This window comes from Sinocyclocheilus anshuiensis, unplaced genomic scaffold (assembly GCF_001515605.1).
Source record: "Sinocyclocheilus anshuiensis isolate Anshui unplaced genomic scaffold, SAMN03320099.WGS_v1.1 scaffold593, whole genome shotgun sequence".
NCBI lineage: Eukaryota > Metazoa > Chordata > Actinopteri > Cypriniformes > Cyprinidae > Sinocyclocheilus > Sinocyclocheilus anshuiensis.
This window is the reverse complement of record NW_015540876.1, coordinates 273,010-288,371: the sequence shown is the minus strand read 5'-3', so window position 1 is coordinate 288,371 and position 15,362 is coordinate 273,010. Positions and strand designations below refer to the sequence as shown.

The 15,362-nt window shown below is 36.9% G+C and overlaps 1 pseudogene; it reads left to right on the top strand.

The window, feature by feature from the left end:
- LOC107688290 (cell adhesion molecule 2-like) overlaps nt 1–15,362 on the top strand; it is a 512,567-nt pseudogene that overhangs the window by 243,074 nt on the left and 254,131 nt on the right.

Here is a 15,362-nt window from a genome sequence, read left to right as displayed (position 1 = left end):
CATACATAGTGGTAAATGTGTTTCTGCAGTGGTTAAAGTGAATGTATTCAAAGCAAAACCACTGCTGACTAGCTGCTTGCAGGTTTGAAACTCTTGACACATAAAAAACTCAGTTACGGTGACCAGGGGCATTGGACAGGGAGTAATGGTGAAACAGTTTCAGGGGGGCCTGAAGCAATAACCTGTACAAGGGGCCCAGAATCCCCAGCAAAGCCTCTGATGGTGAGGCACTTGCAGTTGCAAAGGTGAATGGGTCCAATGATTTGAGGATCTAAAAGTATACATTTGAAGCTACTTCTAATGGTGATTTTGTGTCAGGCTTGACATCTCCACTTTCCAACTTTTAAATCTTGAAATCATCTTCTGTTCCACAGAAGCTGTTGGTTGTATACTAACAGCATATGCCGGTAAAGTTGATATTGAAAGCACTGTGGTTTCTCTGTCCCTCAGAGCCACTTCCATATTTAGGTCATGTAGAAGACAAGTATTTTAAAATCATTTCACAAAACTCAGCAGCATTCTCAAACATTTACTGAAGTTTCTTCTTGAGACAGTCGTGGCTAACTAATGCTGGATTTATCTCTATGTAGGTCTTTCTGATTTGAATTGTTTTCATCAGTACTACACTTCAGGAACAGAGCACCTGACAACATTTGCGGTTCAGGATGGACTGCAGGGTCTAGAACCTTTGTGTCTTCACACTCTCCACAGAAATTGTACAAAAGCTGGTACCCTTTCAAAAGATACACTTTTGCACCTTATTTACCCCTAAAGAATGCATATAAGTGCTGCATATAATTAACTGAATTGTACATATCAGTATATATAATGCTATATATTAGTATCTTTCAAAAGGGTACTGGCCCAGTGACAGTTTTTTGCACGAGTCCCGGGCAGATGTGACAGAAGAGACACTGTTTATGACAGCATGCACTCCTCATTTGGACTCATTTATTAAATAATGTTTTATTAATTGTAATAAGACATCATAGTTTACTGCCATTAATTACAACTATGGTGAGGGTAAGCAGCAGCTTGAATCAGTTACAGAAATCAGATGTTGAGTTAAAATATAGCTGTTTCATTTGATTACTCATTTTTGATTACTCATTTTTTAATTTTTTCTCACAGATCCATTTAAAAGCATTGCTACATGGATAATCATACCACCCTGATGGATAAGAGGCAATGCAGTTCTCTCCTCTTTGTCCATTGGGCTCTCCAGTCCCCCAAAAGCTGAAACTACAGATCAGCATTAGATGTTCAGTGCTGCTTTTGTGTGATATGATATTGACTGTGAGAATAATTTATTAGATAATAATCAGTTCAATTCAGTGTTTTCTCACCCAGAGGTCAATGTGATGCCATCAACCCATTTCCATCTGCCCTCCACATCACTGTCAGTCAGACCAATCCAGACTGCCAATTGAAGCACCACCAGAAATCTTTTGAATGAACTCCTAGTAGAATAAACCAGACAGCAGTGTTTAACATCTGCAGTGCTGAGTAGACATAAATAAGGGTGTAACACAAACTTGTGTGCCCCGTTCTATTATTCACTCACTCATTCCTTTCTGCTGTTTATGATAGTCAAATCTGCTCCTCTCTCTGTACAGAATCTTCTGCTCTCATTCCAGCTCTTCCACTCCGAGGAAACAAAGTAAAAACTGGACTGATAGATCTGTCCATCTGTAAACACAACCAGATCAGCTACTAGAACTTTTTTTATGAAACACATTAGAGTTACATATCACTTTTCTTAAGGTCCTTAGAGCCTGCAACAGCAAAAGAAATCCACAAAAACATGCTGCTCATTAAACGCGCACACACAGAAATACACGCACACAGAAATTTGTTATTAGCAATTCCCTGCTGCTTTATCAAATAAATAGTTTCACAACTGAAAAGCTTATCTTAGTATTGAGGTAACTTCTCTGTTCTTGAAGCAGGTAATTATACTTTCAATTTAGTAGAGACACTGCTGCTGAACAATGTTCAGAGCCAAAACTCAGACCATTAATCAGTCAATCAATCAATCAGTCAATTAGTCAGTTAGCCAATCAGTCAATCAATCAATCAATCAATCAATCGATCAATCAATCAATTAGTCAGTTAGCCATTAGCCAATCAATCAATCAATCAATCATTAAATCATGAATTCATTCATTCAATTATTCAATCAATAAGTCAATCAACAGAATAATTGATGACATGCCAATTAATTATTAGGAAAAAAAATGCAAACCTGAGCTGGTAATCCAGCCACAATGGACAAATATCTTATGCATCATCCCAAGCATCCATTGTTGTCAGTTATTCCAAGGCAGGGGTCAATTTAAAATTAGGTCTGTTGTCAGGAATAGCCATTATAGGTGGCAGTGCCTTTCCACATGCTTATATACTGTATATATATATATATATATATATATATTAGTGAATGTGTGTGCATAGTTGTGCTAAAGTTTAACATTACCTATTTCATGAAGGCCTTTAAACATTTCACTTTTCTCCTGATTGGACTGGACTCTTTCTTTAACCAGGTTGTTGTTTTTGGTTAGTAATCCATATTTTTCTTTTGTCAAGTTTATGTTCTTGTTTAGTAGCTGGTCTCTTTCTTCTGTGAGGTTGGTGATCTTGGTTAGTAGCTGGTTTGTCTCTTCTGTGTAGTTTGTGTTGTTTGGTATGGATGTGGACACACAGCACTATCACTGCAGTCATCAAAAGAACACACAGCAGAACCAAACACACTACAGCTGTTCTGGAGATTCCGATATTCACACAGTCACTTCCTGAATATGACAGATACAAAGATAAAAGTTTTCTTGGTCACACTTTAGTTTGGGGATCAATTCTCACTATTTACTAACCATGACTTCTGTCTCAATAAACTCCTCATTTGCTGCTTATTAATAATTAGTAATGTAATAGTAAGGTAACTGCCAATATACTAGTAATATGCATGCTAATAAGCACCCAGGTTATATTGAGAATTGATCTCCTAATGTTTGTGTTTGAGGTGTTTGGTTTCTCTTGTTGCGTCTGTCCATATCCCGTGTTCCATCAGTATTTATATTGCCATAAGCAGGCTGAGGCATTTTTGTTCCCATGACCTCCGTCATTTAAATGGTAGATGCTCTCCGTGTGTCTTTGTAGTTCTCTGCTTTTTGAGACTTTAATTTCAGTAGGTGAGGCCAGTAGGTGGAAAAGAATGTCATTGAACAAGAGCATGTGATATCCTTTCTACAATAGAAAAAATTATTTTTAAAAGGCATTGTTGTGGTCACCATGTGGTTTCGATGTAGCTGCCGAGTTCAAATTAGTTTAATTATACATGAGAAAGGAGTCACCTTACTTAATCGAGTGAATTTAAACTAGATCAGAAAATATAACTTAATTTTGCTTGGATATCTTTGTTTTTAAGTTGTTCGATTGTTTATTGGCTTTTCTGGTTTATTAGATTCTATTTTAGGACAAGTTATTGAGAACAGCAGAATGGAACTGATCTGAGGACAGTGTGTGAAGCCAAGTCACATGACTTGCAACTCTCAACAAGGCCAAAAGAAACGTTTTGAACTTTCTTAACGTAACTCTGCTAAGTGTCTTCTTTCTGTGTGACTTTTAATGGTTCTTTTTGTGTCCTTTTTCAGGCTTGAATCTCTGCTCACCATGTTTTGAAATCAGAAGCTGGTGATTGTAACTAACAGCACTATGCTGGTAAAGTCGTTGTTGAAAATAATGTTTACGGTCTGTGGTTTCTCTGGTCTTTCTGATTTGAACAAATACCTTTTAGCCAAAGAAACACAATACATGTACTCTAGGAACAGAGCAACTGATGGCATCTGAGGTTCAGGATGGACTGCAGAGTCTAGAACTGTTTGTGTCTTCAGAACAGATGTGAAAGAAGAGACACTATTAGAGCAATGAACTCTGAGTTTGCAGCGTCTCATCACACACTGCTCTTGTTCTGAAGAACTGTGGCATTAGTTTATGACCAACTTCCTGATTATGACAGACATGGTGGTAAATGAGCTTTTGTGCTGTTGTTCTTCCTCATATTAGTTCAGCTTAGACAGAGCAAATGTAAGAGGAGGAATCAGGTTAGAGATTCTCCAGAAAAAACATGTTTGGTTGGTTATTGTCTTAAAAGTCCTATAGCCTACTAGCATGAGAGGAACACAACAAACTTCTAGCTGCTCTGGAGCTTCACTTACTCTGTTACTGAATGTATTTAATCATGTCAAATCTCTCTAAAGCAGGTCACAGTGTTTTTTGTGTGTTGTTTTGTGTTGTTCAACAGATCAAATCCTCTACAAATGTGTATTTGATTCTTAAGAAACACTTGAAACACTAACTGGATTTATACTGTAAGACTGACATTGACCAGAGTGGGGCGACACATAATTTCATTTTTTTATTATTTTTTTTTTTTCCCCCATACACAGTGAAATCATGTTAACAAGCACATTGTTTACATTTTGTGGCTTTACTGATACAGTGAATATTTTAATATTTGCAAATTGGTCCATTTCACTTGCATTACAAGTTTATTTATTTTTAGGGACACGTAGGAATTATTATATTATGCCACTACACCCTGCCACTTTTTATTTATTTATTTATTTTGTTCTTTTCTGGTCTAAAAAAGAAAGAAGAACATAAGTAAGACATAATGTACATCCAGACAATTATTATCATTAAATAAACCCAGACAGGTTGATCAGGGCACAATGCGAAAATATGATTTGAGTTGAAATTAAGGATGCACCGAATGTTTGGCAACCGAAATTATTCGGCCGAACACCCAAAGAGCTTTTTTTGCTATTTTCAGCCGAATAATTTAAGAATAATAAGCAAAAAGACTGAATAAATTGTACCGAACAATGATATGACACGATCAAATGGCAACCAGTGAAGAGTGAGAGGCGCACACTCTTTAATGCAGCACACGTCAGCATTGTGGTAGCATTTAGTGATGGGAAGTTCGGATCATTTTACCGACTCGGACCTTTGAGTCTCGTTCAGCAAAATGAACGAATCTTTTTTCGAGTCATTTCGTTCATTTCGCTCATTTTAGCAAAATATAATTAAAATGTTACGTGTTACTTCCCTAACACATCTACTACTTACGTAAACGTTGATCACACTACAAACAATACAAAACTGCTATAAGAAACAGAAAAGATTAATTCATTGTTTACCTGGGTCTTCAGTCTATGGCTGTCTCATTTAGAAGGCTGCGCCCTCCAGAGGTCGCATTCGAAGGCTGCATACGTCATCAAGGCTGTCTCATTTCAGAAAAGCAAGTAGGACACTCCGAATGCGACCTTCGAATGCGACCTTCTTTCACAGGAATTTGGAGGAGGCATGAGGTGTATCCTTCGCTGCTACAGATAACCCACAATTCTTTGCGTCGCCGTAAACAACCATTGTTAATTTGACAACTGGCGGTGCCGGCAGATGTACACACAAGCGCAGATGTGGTGTTTACAACTTACCTTAAATCGCCTCGGTAAAAACAGATAAACTTTGTTTTTAATATCCTCCTCCTTTTTTTCTCTAATAGATGTCTGCTGTACGTACGCTGCAAGCCCCATAAGCTTTAACCAATGCAGTCTGAGCCGGAAAGAGAATTGATTAGTTCATCTCTCAAGTCTTCGGGTTTTTCGAGTCATTCGTTCATCACGTGACAGACCCATATATTCGTTCAAAATGAACAAATCGTTCAAGAACGACCCAACACTAGTAGCATTTAAAACTGTCCAAGAAAGACGCAAAAATCATTACAAGCGCCGAAGCGAGAGATTATGTTTTCTAATACACGCACGCACTGCATGTATTCTGACAGCGCTGCACGAGCTCGCGGCGCTATCTGCTTGTTAACCAGGGTTCAAAATCCAAAGTGCGAGGAAAATCTGCGCTCGTCAGTTGCTCAGTCACATTTTATGAATTTTTATTACAAAAAATAAAAATATTTACGGATACGTACGACGTATTCGTAATGAGACTTATTTATAAATCTGTTGTTGTCAACAAAAAGGAAACATTGAAGTCTTCCTGCGCGTTTCCGCCAAAATAAAAGTTGAGAAAAAGCAAGAAATCTATCAACATTCATAAATGTTAGTATTGTAATTGTACTGTTGTTCTGTAAAATAAAATAAAAAGTAAGACAATAATAATGACAACAATCATTAAAACAGCTCTGTTAATACATTTATTATAACAATCACACATATAGTGTTCAAATTAAGATCTGTAATATTTTCTAATGTTTTAAAGAAGTCTCTTCTCAGCAAGGCTGCTTTTAATTGTACAGTAAAAAATACATGCCTAATTCAAGAAGGGGGTCTGATGGCCAAAAAATATTATTTTACTAACATTAATTTTAAGCTAAATTGTGCTTTGTTAGTATAGTGTCTGCTAGAATGTTAAAAATGTTCAGTGTTAAATATTTTAAAATTATTGTTTTGTAATAGATTTTTTTTTATTTGAAAAGCAAGACAAAACAGTACAAAGCACATTTTGGCTATTTAATTTATGCAATGGTGAAAAAAAAAACACGAAAAACCGTATTCGGTATTCGGCCTTCGGCCTTCGACCCAGTGTTTCATTTTGTTCGGTTTCGGCTTCGGCCAAGAATTTTCATTTCGGTGCATCCCTAGTTTAAATATTTTATTAGCTCAGAACTCAAAGCTTTTACGAAATAAAACAGATTTTAGTAAGTGGCTACCAATGAACAAGATTCACATTTGCACATTGCAGATGCACATTTAAGATACCCGGATTAGTGGTCTGTTATACAGACTTGCTGTTGAAGTCAGTCATTATCAGAAAATATCAGACCTTGGAATGTTAGGACTGACCAATCAAAATCCAGTATTCCAGAGAGCCGTGTGATAAAGCTTCACAACAGCACCTGGGTAATTAATGCCCATATTTTCATTTTTAGGTGAACAATTCCTTAAATTTTTTATCAAGTGAAAAAAAGTGTTTGTACAGTACTGTATAACGCCTAAACAGGTATTCCTTTAAGATCAGGGGTGTCCAGTCCACGGTCATCATACTGAAGACTTTAGCTCCAACACACCTGCCTGGAATCTTAGTGATCCAGAAGACCTTGATTTGATGGTTAAGGGTGTGTTTTATCAGGACTAGAACAGAGTTATTATCATTAGCTAAAACTAAAACTAAAAGAAGAAGCAGGAATGTACAGCCCTGCTATAGATGATAATTATGTGCTAATTATAGATGATAATTGTTAATGTGTACTGTAGATGATAATCATTAATTATTTGTGTACTTTTACAGTTGAGTATATGTTCCTAGGGCCATATACTCTTCTCACATATCCATTGATAAGCATTATTACATTTAACATCAAGCCACCCTAATAAATCAGGCCACTTTGTTAAATAAGTCACAGCACAGTTCTCTACTCTTCCTCCATTTGGCTCTCTAGATGCCCAGAACCTGAAAGTACAGATCAGCATTAGATGTTCAGTGCTGCTTTCTGTGTGATATGATACTGACTGTGAGAATAATTTATTACATAATAATTAGTTCAGTTCAGTGATTTCTCACCCAGAGGTCATGTTGCTGCCATCAACCCATTTCCAGCTGCCCTCCACATCAATGTCAGTCAGACCAATCCAGAATTCTCTCTTAACAGTATTGTTCTTAACAAAATCCTAAACAGATAAAATAATTATGTTTATATCATAAACCGACAATATACACATTTCATCTGACCATCTCTCACTTAGCAGCTAAACACCACAAACACACACACAGTATCTTTCACTCACTTGTTCCTCTCTGTTGTTTATGATGATCAGATTTGCTCTTCTCTTCAAACAGTCTTTGCTGCTCTCAGTCCAGCTCTTCCTCTCATTGGACATATAGTAAAAACTGGATTGATAATAAATCCATTCATCTGTAAACGACAAGGTCACCAATTAGCATGTTCCTCTCACCTGCCTAATTGTAGCAGATGGTTTACTCTATGACTGAAATGATTAGTCCATGTTGTTGATGTTGACAAAAAAAAAAAATGTCAACAAATATCTTTGTTGTTGAAAAGTAATTTGAACACAAATGACCGTAAAGGCCTGCAGTGATATGGTTTGACTGGTGTGGCACTGTAATTCCGCCTTCTTGGCTGCAATGCAGTAGAAGACACACACAGCGCATATGAGACATGCAATTGAAGCCGAACCAGTAAAGTGTGGAAAAATTTAACAAAACAACAAACAAAAAATGCTGTCATATGTAAAGGCATTGATATACTCATGGTGAAGTTCTTTTTTTGTTTTTCGATACACAGTTTGATATATGCAAGCAGTGGCGTATTGTTAATGAACATCCCGATACTAAATATGTAAATATGTGCTGCACGCTTTCCTCTCTATAACAAAATAACAGGTAACACTTGAGAATAGGGAACACTTATTCACTATTAACTACAACATTTCCCACAATAAATTACTAATTTGCTGCGTATTAATAGTTAGTAAGTTAGTTGTTAGGTTTAGGTATTGGGTAGAATTAGGGATGTAGAATAAAGTCATGTAGAATAAGGCATTAATATGTGCTTAATTAGTACTAATAAATGGCTAATATTCTAGTAATATGCATACTAATAAGCAACTAGTTAAGATACCCTAAAATAAAGTGTTACCAAATAAGACCCAACAAACATGACAGCGTGGGAAAACAGCAGTTAAGAAAGTATCTGATCATAGCTATGTGAATGATTGCACACGTTCTGCAGTTCAAGACTCCAATCAAGTCACGTCATTGCACTTTTTTTTATAACACTATGCAATTGACTGTTATTAAGCAAGCAGCTTTATAGTACTAAACATGAAAATCAGTGTTAGAGTTGATAGAATTACAACTTGATTTTCTGCTTTACACAGCTCTATATGAATATGTAGTATATGTGTAATTCCGTGTCAACTCAACCAGAGGTCCCTGGCTCAAATTTTTGATTTTGCTAATATGTTTTTTCTGAAGAAAGATAAACATGTATACTCTAAACCAGGGGTGGACAAACTTGGCCCTTCCAGGCCACTTTCCTGCAGAGTTTAGCTCCAACCCTAATCAAACACACCTGAACCAGCTAATCATTGTCTTCAAGACTACTAGAAGGCTACAGACAGGTGAGTTTTATCAGGGTTGGATCAAATCTCTGCAGGAAAGTGGCCTGGAAGGGCCAAGTTTGCCCATCACTGCTCTAAACTAAACATGCTTATCTTTCTTCAGACATTTTTTTTAGCAAAAATTTGAGCCGGGGACCTCTGGTTGAGGTGACACGGAATGACCCATATGTATACTGTAACTCAATATTGTAATGAACTACAAAAGCTGCCTACAGATTTATCATTGAAATAATCGACGATTAGTCGATTAATCATTCTAATAGTCGTTAGATTTTTAATCATTGATAGTTTGAAGCCCTAGTTTGCTTATAGAAAATATAGTATGCACTGCAGGTGAGACCACAACCCAAATACATAGAATGAAGAAACTTACCCTCTTTACAAAGAAGTTGAAGTTGATTTATTAGCTGCTGTCTCTCGTTCAACAGATTTCTGTTCTTTATTATTAGCTCATCTCTTTCTACTGTGAGACTGGTAATGTTAGTTAGTAGCTGGTCTCTGTCTTCTGTGAGGCTGTTAATCTTGGTTTGTAGCTCATCTCTGTCATCTGTGAGGTTGGTAATGTTAGTTAGTAGCTGATCTCTCTCTTGTGTGCAGTTTGTGTTGTTTGTATGGATGTGGACACACAGCACTATGACTGCAGCCAGCAGAAGAACACACAGCAGAACCAAACACACTGCAGCTGCTCTGGAGCTCCTGTTCTTCACTGAATCACTTCCTGAAGATGACAGATATGAAGATAAATGTTTCTTAACTTCTACAGACAATACTGAATGTGTGTTTGTACCTGTGTGTTGAGGTGTTTGGTTTCTCTTGTTACGCCTGTCCTTATGTGTCCCATCAGTGATTACATTGGCATAAACAGGCTCAGACATTATCACAGGTTTGACCTAAGTAATGTAAATGGTGGAAGCTGTCTTTACGTGTTTCTACTCTGCCGTCCTCTGGTTTTGAGACTCAAGTTTTAGTTGGTGAGGCCAATGTGGGGCAAAAGCTTTCAAAGTACAAGAGCATGTGACATCCTGTTGATTCATACCACTTAATAAGCATAACAAAAAAATTATTGATAAATGGCACTGTTGTGGTGACCATGTGGTTAGATGTAGCTGCCCCCCTTCAAATTAGCACGAGGGGAAAAAAGTCACCTGTCTTAATTCAGTGAACTTAAAATGTATCAGAAATTCTTAATTAATAGTGCTCAACATCTATATTCTTGATTGCTTGTTTTATATGGGCCTCTATGCTTCGTTTAGATGCTATTTTCAGAGTCACTGAGAACTGCAGAACAGAAATGTTTTGAGGTCAACGTGTAAAGTCCCAAATCGTGTGAGGTGCTTTATGAACATAATAAGGTTGACACAGAAGGAGTCTTTCAATGAATATGTACAATCAGACCTTTCAGTGAAAATGAGTAAAGCACCTCATGTTTGGTAGATGGACCAGATGTATTTTTCAGTGAATCAGTTGATTCAGTTCATAAAACTGATCTAATTTTGTTCACAAATCAGCTCTTGAGTTCAAGTCCGTGACTCAGTGATTCAGTTGCATTGTTTAATGGCTCACTGGAAAGATTATCATTGATACCAACTTCCGTTTTCAATTGGTTTTCACATAAAACTATTGCATGGCTACTATGGTTATATTTTAATGATACGTTTGATAGTGCTTTGTTAAATCTTAAGTTCATTGATAAAAGGGCGAATGATGGAAATATTTTCAGGACAGATGAGACACTTGGTCGTTCCTACTGAACTCTTTGAGCTTTCAGAAGCCACAGCAACGCAACATCTCACACATCTCTGTGGCATTAGTTCATTGACTAACTTCCTGATTATGAAAGACAAGGTGCTAAATGAGCTTTCGTTCTGTTGTTCTTTCTCATACAATTCTTTCTCACACAGTTATGAGGAAAATATATATTGTGATATCACTCAATACATTAAGTTGCCGTGATTTTAACAAGACATCCAATTGTCCAAAATTGTAATAATTGTATAACATATTTTCACATACACAATTACAATCACTTCACACAATCACTTCCTGAACACCACAGACATGATGTTAGATGACCGAACATGTGCAAACTGGAACATTTAATCAAAGAAATGAATGTGATTACTGTCATACTCTGTTCCATGTTTTGTCTGTGTCTTGCTCCCCAGGTGTTCCTTTCCCATGTTTAAGTTGTCCCAGGTGTTCCCCATGATGGTTCATGGATCCCAGGTGTGTCTCGTCATCCCCTCCTCCTGTGTGTATTTAAAGTGTTCCCAGTCCCTAGTTCTCTGTCCGCTGTTGTACGTCTTCGTGAACGTCTTCCTGTGTTCGTCTCCCTTGGTTCCTTGGTACAGATAAAGTCTTGTCAACATATTCTCCAGCGTCTCCTCGTCCCTCGCGTGTGTGTGCAACGTGACAGAACAGCGGACCGAACTGTAAGCGGCATCCCTTCCCCGTGTTTGATTACCGGTTTTTGTTTTGCCCTTTTTTTTCCGTGCGCTCCTCCACGTCCCCGTTGTACGTCTTCGTGAACGTCTTCCTGTGTTCGTCTCCCTTGGTTCCTTGGTGCAAATAAAGTCTTGTCAACATATTCTCCAGCGTCTCCTCGTCCCTCGCGTGTGTGTGCAACGTGACAATTACCTGTACGCTGAAGTGGTTTGTGGGTGTTTGTCTCTGTCTTGAAATCGTAATCTCTCACATGATCTGCACTCTTATAGATATCCACCGTCATCTCCACTCTCTTTCTCTTCATTCCCTCAGTCTCTGTCCCGATGACATCATCATAAATATCATCAGACAGTTTTGCACTTTAACTATCAAACATTAAACCAGTTAGTTCCTTGTTCCTGTACAGATGAGTTTAAGTAGTTTAAGTGTCAGCGCTTGTCTTCTTTTAACACTCATGGGAAACAAACCTGTGGTCAATGTGTGAAAACTAAAGGGTCACAGGTGAAGTTTAGAAGCATATAAAAAGTAAGTGTATAAATTTTATACAAATTGACTATTTTCTAAATTCTTTTTTTAGCAATACAAATATTCAAACTGTAAACTGGGTGGGCGTGTATATTTTTTATGTCAATTTACTATTGTATAATATCAAAACTTGTATCTGGATTCTATAGAAGCACTGAAGAATTTGAAGGAAGTTCATTAGCATTCCTAAATAAGTCACTGCAATCTTGAATGACCAAGTCATTCTCAATTGCTAAATGTTTAGAAGAACACACATCAGCTGCAAACACACTGTTGCTCTGCAGCTTCCTGAAGTCACTTCCTGAACATACCAGATGAGATTCAATATGTCTCTCACCATTATTACAGGTCACAAACCACGTGACAGATACAGGATTGCAAATGCAGATGCTCAAAGATGTTTAAACAATTTAGTAAACAAGAAGTTAACATTGAGAAACTTACAGTTTAGACATAGTATTGCCAGTTACTTAGTATATTTTCGCTCCAAACAAAGCAAAAGCAGAATAAACAGTTCTCAGAGCAACGCACAGCAGCTGTGTTTTGTTCCTGGCGCCCCCTATAGTGCACTATTTCATGGAAAGAGCCATTTGTAGTGGTGTCCGAAACCATAGTGAACATTATCAAGTGCACTCATTCAATCCCATAATGCACTGCAATAACTAGTGTACAACCGATGTACACTCAGCGGCTAGCTCCTAGAGAAACCCATGCGAATCAAGCCAGAAGATGACTGAATGAATCAGCGTTATTGAAAGAATTATATGAATGAATTATTTGATGATTCACTCTTAAAGACAGTATTCGAGCCCACCTAGTAAAAGCCCACCTAGATAACATAAAGATAACAAACACATATATGAATGAATTATTTGATGATTCACTCTTAAAGACAGTATTCAAGCCCACCTAGTAAAAGCCCACCTAGATAACATAAAGATAACAAACACATTTCCCAGCCTAATATTATGCTCTGCAGTCCTACAGAATTTGAAACTTTTTGTGTCTTCAGGACAGATGTGATAGAAGGGACACTATTGGAGCATCTTACTGTACTCTGAGTTTACAGCGTCTCATTACAAACTGCTGCTGTTCTGAAGCATTAGTTCATGACCATTTTCCTGATTATGACTTACGTGGTGGTAAATGAGCTTTCGTGCTGTTGTTCTTCCTCATATTAGATCAGCATAGAGAGAGCAAATGGAAGAGAAGGTTTGTGGTTCTACAGAAAACATACATTTGGTTGTTTATTGTCTGAAAACTCCTATACTGGCATGAGAGGAGCACAACAAACTCACTGTAATCATTTTATTTTATTTTATTTTATTTTATTTTATTATTTTCAGTAAAATCATGTTAACAGGCATATAGTTTACAGCTTGTTTATTAATTTGCCCCATTCTCTTCCACTGCAAGTGCCTCACCTTTTTCCTTTGGAGGGACAAGTGGAAATTACAATATTATGACACTAAACCCAAAATATCCCTTAAACTTTAGTGTTCCTTTGTTCAGGTGCATCTTAAAATGATCTTGTCCAATCCTGTCTTAGTGACGTCATATGCCATTTTTTGACAAGCTTTTGCTCTTTTCTAATGTAAGTGTTTTTTTTTGTTTTTTTTTCTGGATCACTTATAACAGTGACACAAGGTACATAAAGAGGTTATATGTTTGTTTGTTTTTTTCTCTACAATTCTACTACTAGATTTGTATTATTATTTACATACTTATTATTTACAATAAAACATAGCTATGACCTCTTAACCAAACAAATCAGTGTCTGATGGTAGGGTTGTATTTAATGGTTTTACTTTTAAAAAGTAGTGTTAAAGCATATTTTTGGTTTTAATATTTTTGTTGTGTGGTATCACAAAATAAACTCAGATAGGGTGATTAGGACATGATGTGAAATAAGTGACTAATTGCACACAAGCTATTGATTTAAATTTAAATATTTTATTAGCTCATAACTGAAAGTTGCTTCTGTGCCTTTTGAACTCTTCTTTGAACCCTGGCCAAACAGATTCTCCTTTCAGGCTTTACTGCAGCAAAGAAGACAATACTTGACCTTTAGTAATGCAGATAATGCAGTCAATCTGGATTACTCCTTTGATGAGTTTAAAGCTAGGCTCAGAACAGTACAATGCTTCTGGAGAGTTGCAAAATCTATTCATGATAAGGTGTATTTTTGTACAACTGTAAAGTGTGTTTTACGCAATAATTTCTTAACAAGATAATGTACACTCATACACTGCTTTTTACCAAATGAATGATTTGGTTTATCTTATAATTAATTCCAATGTACAAAACAATTATCCTGGTAACAAGATAAAAACTACACTATGATGGCACCAGTTGTGTTTGTATAAAACAATATGACTGTATTTAGTTACTTGACTGTATAAGTTAAGTTGCTTGAAATAAACATTAACTGATGAAAAAAAAAACATTTGTGACAGCTTATTTTGATGTTCCACTTTAGACATTTTACTAACTATAAATAACTTTGCAACAGCATGTAAAATAACTCTCATTAATCTGCATAATTGAATAACTATTAGAGTATTAGTAAACTGTTAGATTAGGGTTAGTAGAATAACTTTACATGTACTCGCAAAGTTACTTATAGCCAGTAGAATGTGTGTTCGGGAACCATCAAAATAGTGTTAGCAGATATTAAAGGGGTGGTTGATTGCAATTTCACTTTTTTCACGTTAGTTAGTGTCTAATGTTGCTGTTTGAGCATAAACAATATCTGCAAAGTTACGAAGCTGAAAGTGTAATGCAAACGGAGATATCTTTTAAAATTCTGGCAGTTTAATGCCTACAAAAACGGTTCGTAGGGACTACAAAAAGTTACTTCCCGCGTTCGTGACGTAACAAACCCTGATAAACCCCGCCCTCGGGAAAAGGCAGCAAAGGGGGCAAGGCCATGCTGCACTGCTTTAGAGAAGAGGAAGAGAAAACTAGAGGTGCACGTAAAAATCTATTCATATATGAATCGCGATTCTGTTTTCTAACGATTCTAATGGATTCACAAGTTTCAAAATCAATGTTCTAAAGCAGCGGTTCTTAATACTGTTCCGTGCGTCCCCCTGCTCTGCACACACTCTGCATCTCTCTCTCTTGCTCTCTCGCTCTCTCTCTCTCTCTCTCTCATTCAGATCATCAGCTCTATTCCATTTATACACTTATTTTCACATAGCTATGAGAAGCGTTAAACATGGACGCGTGTGC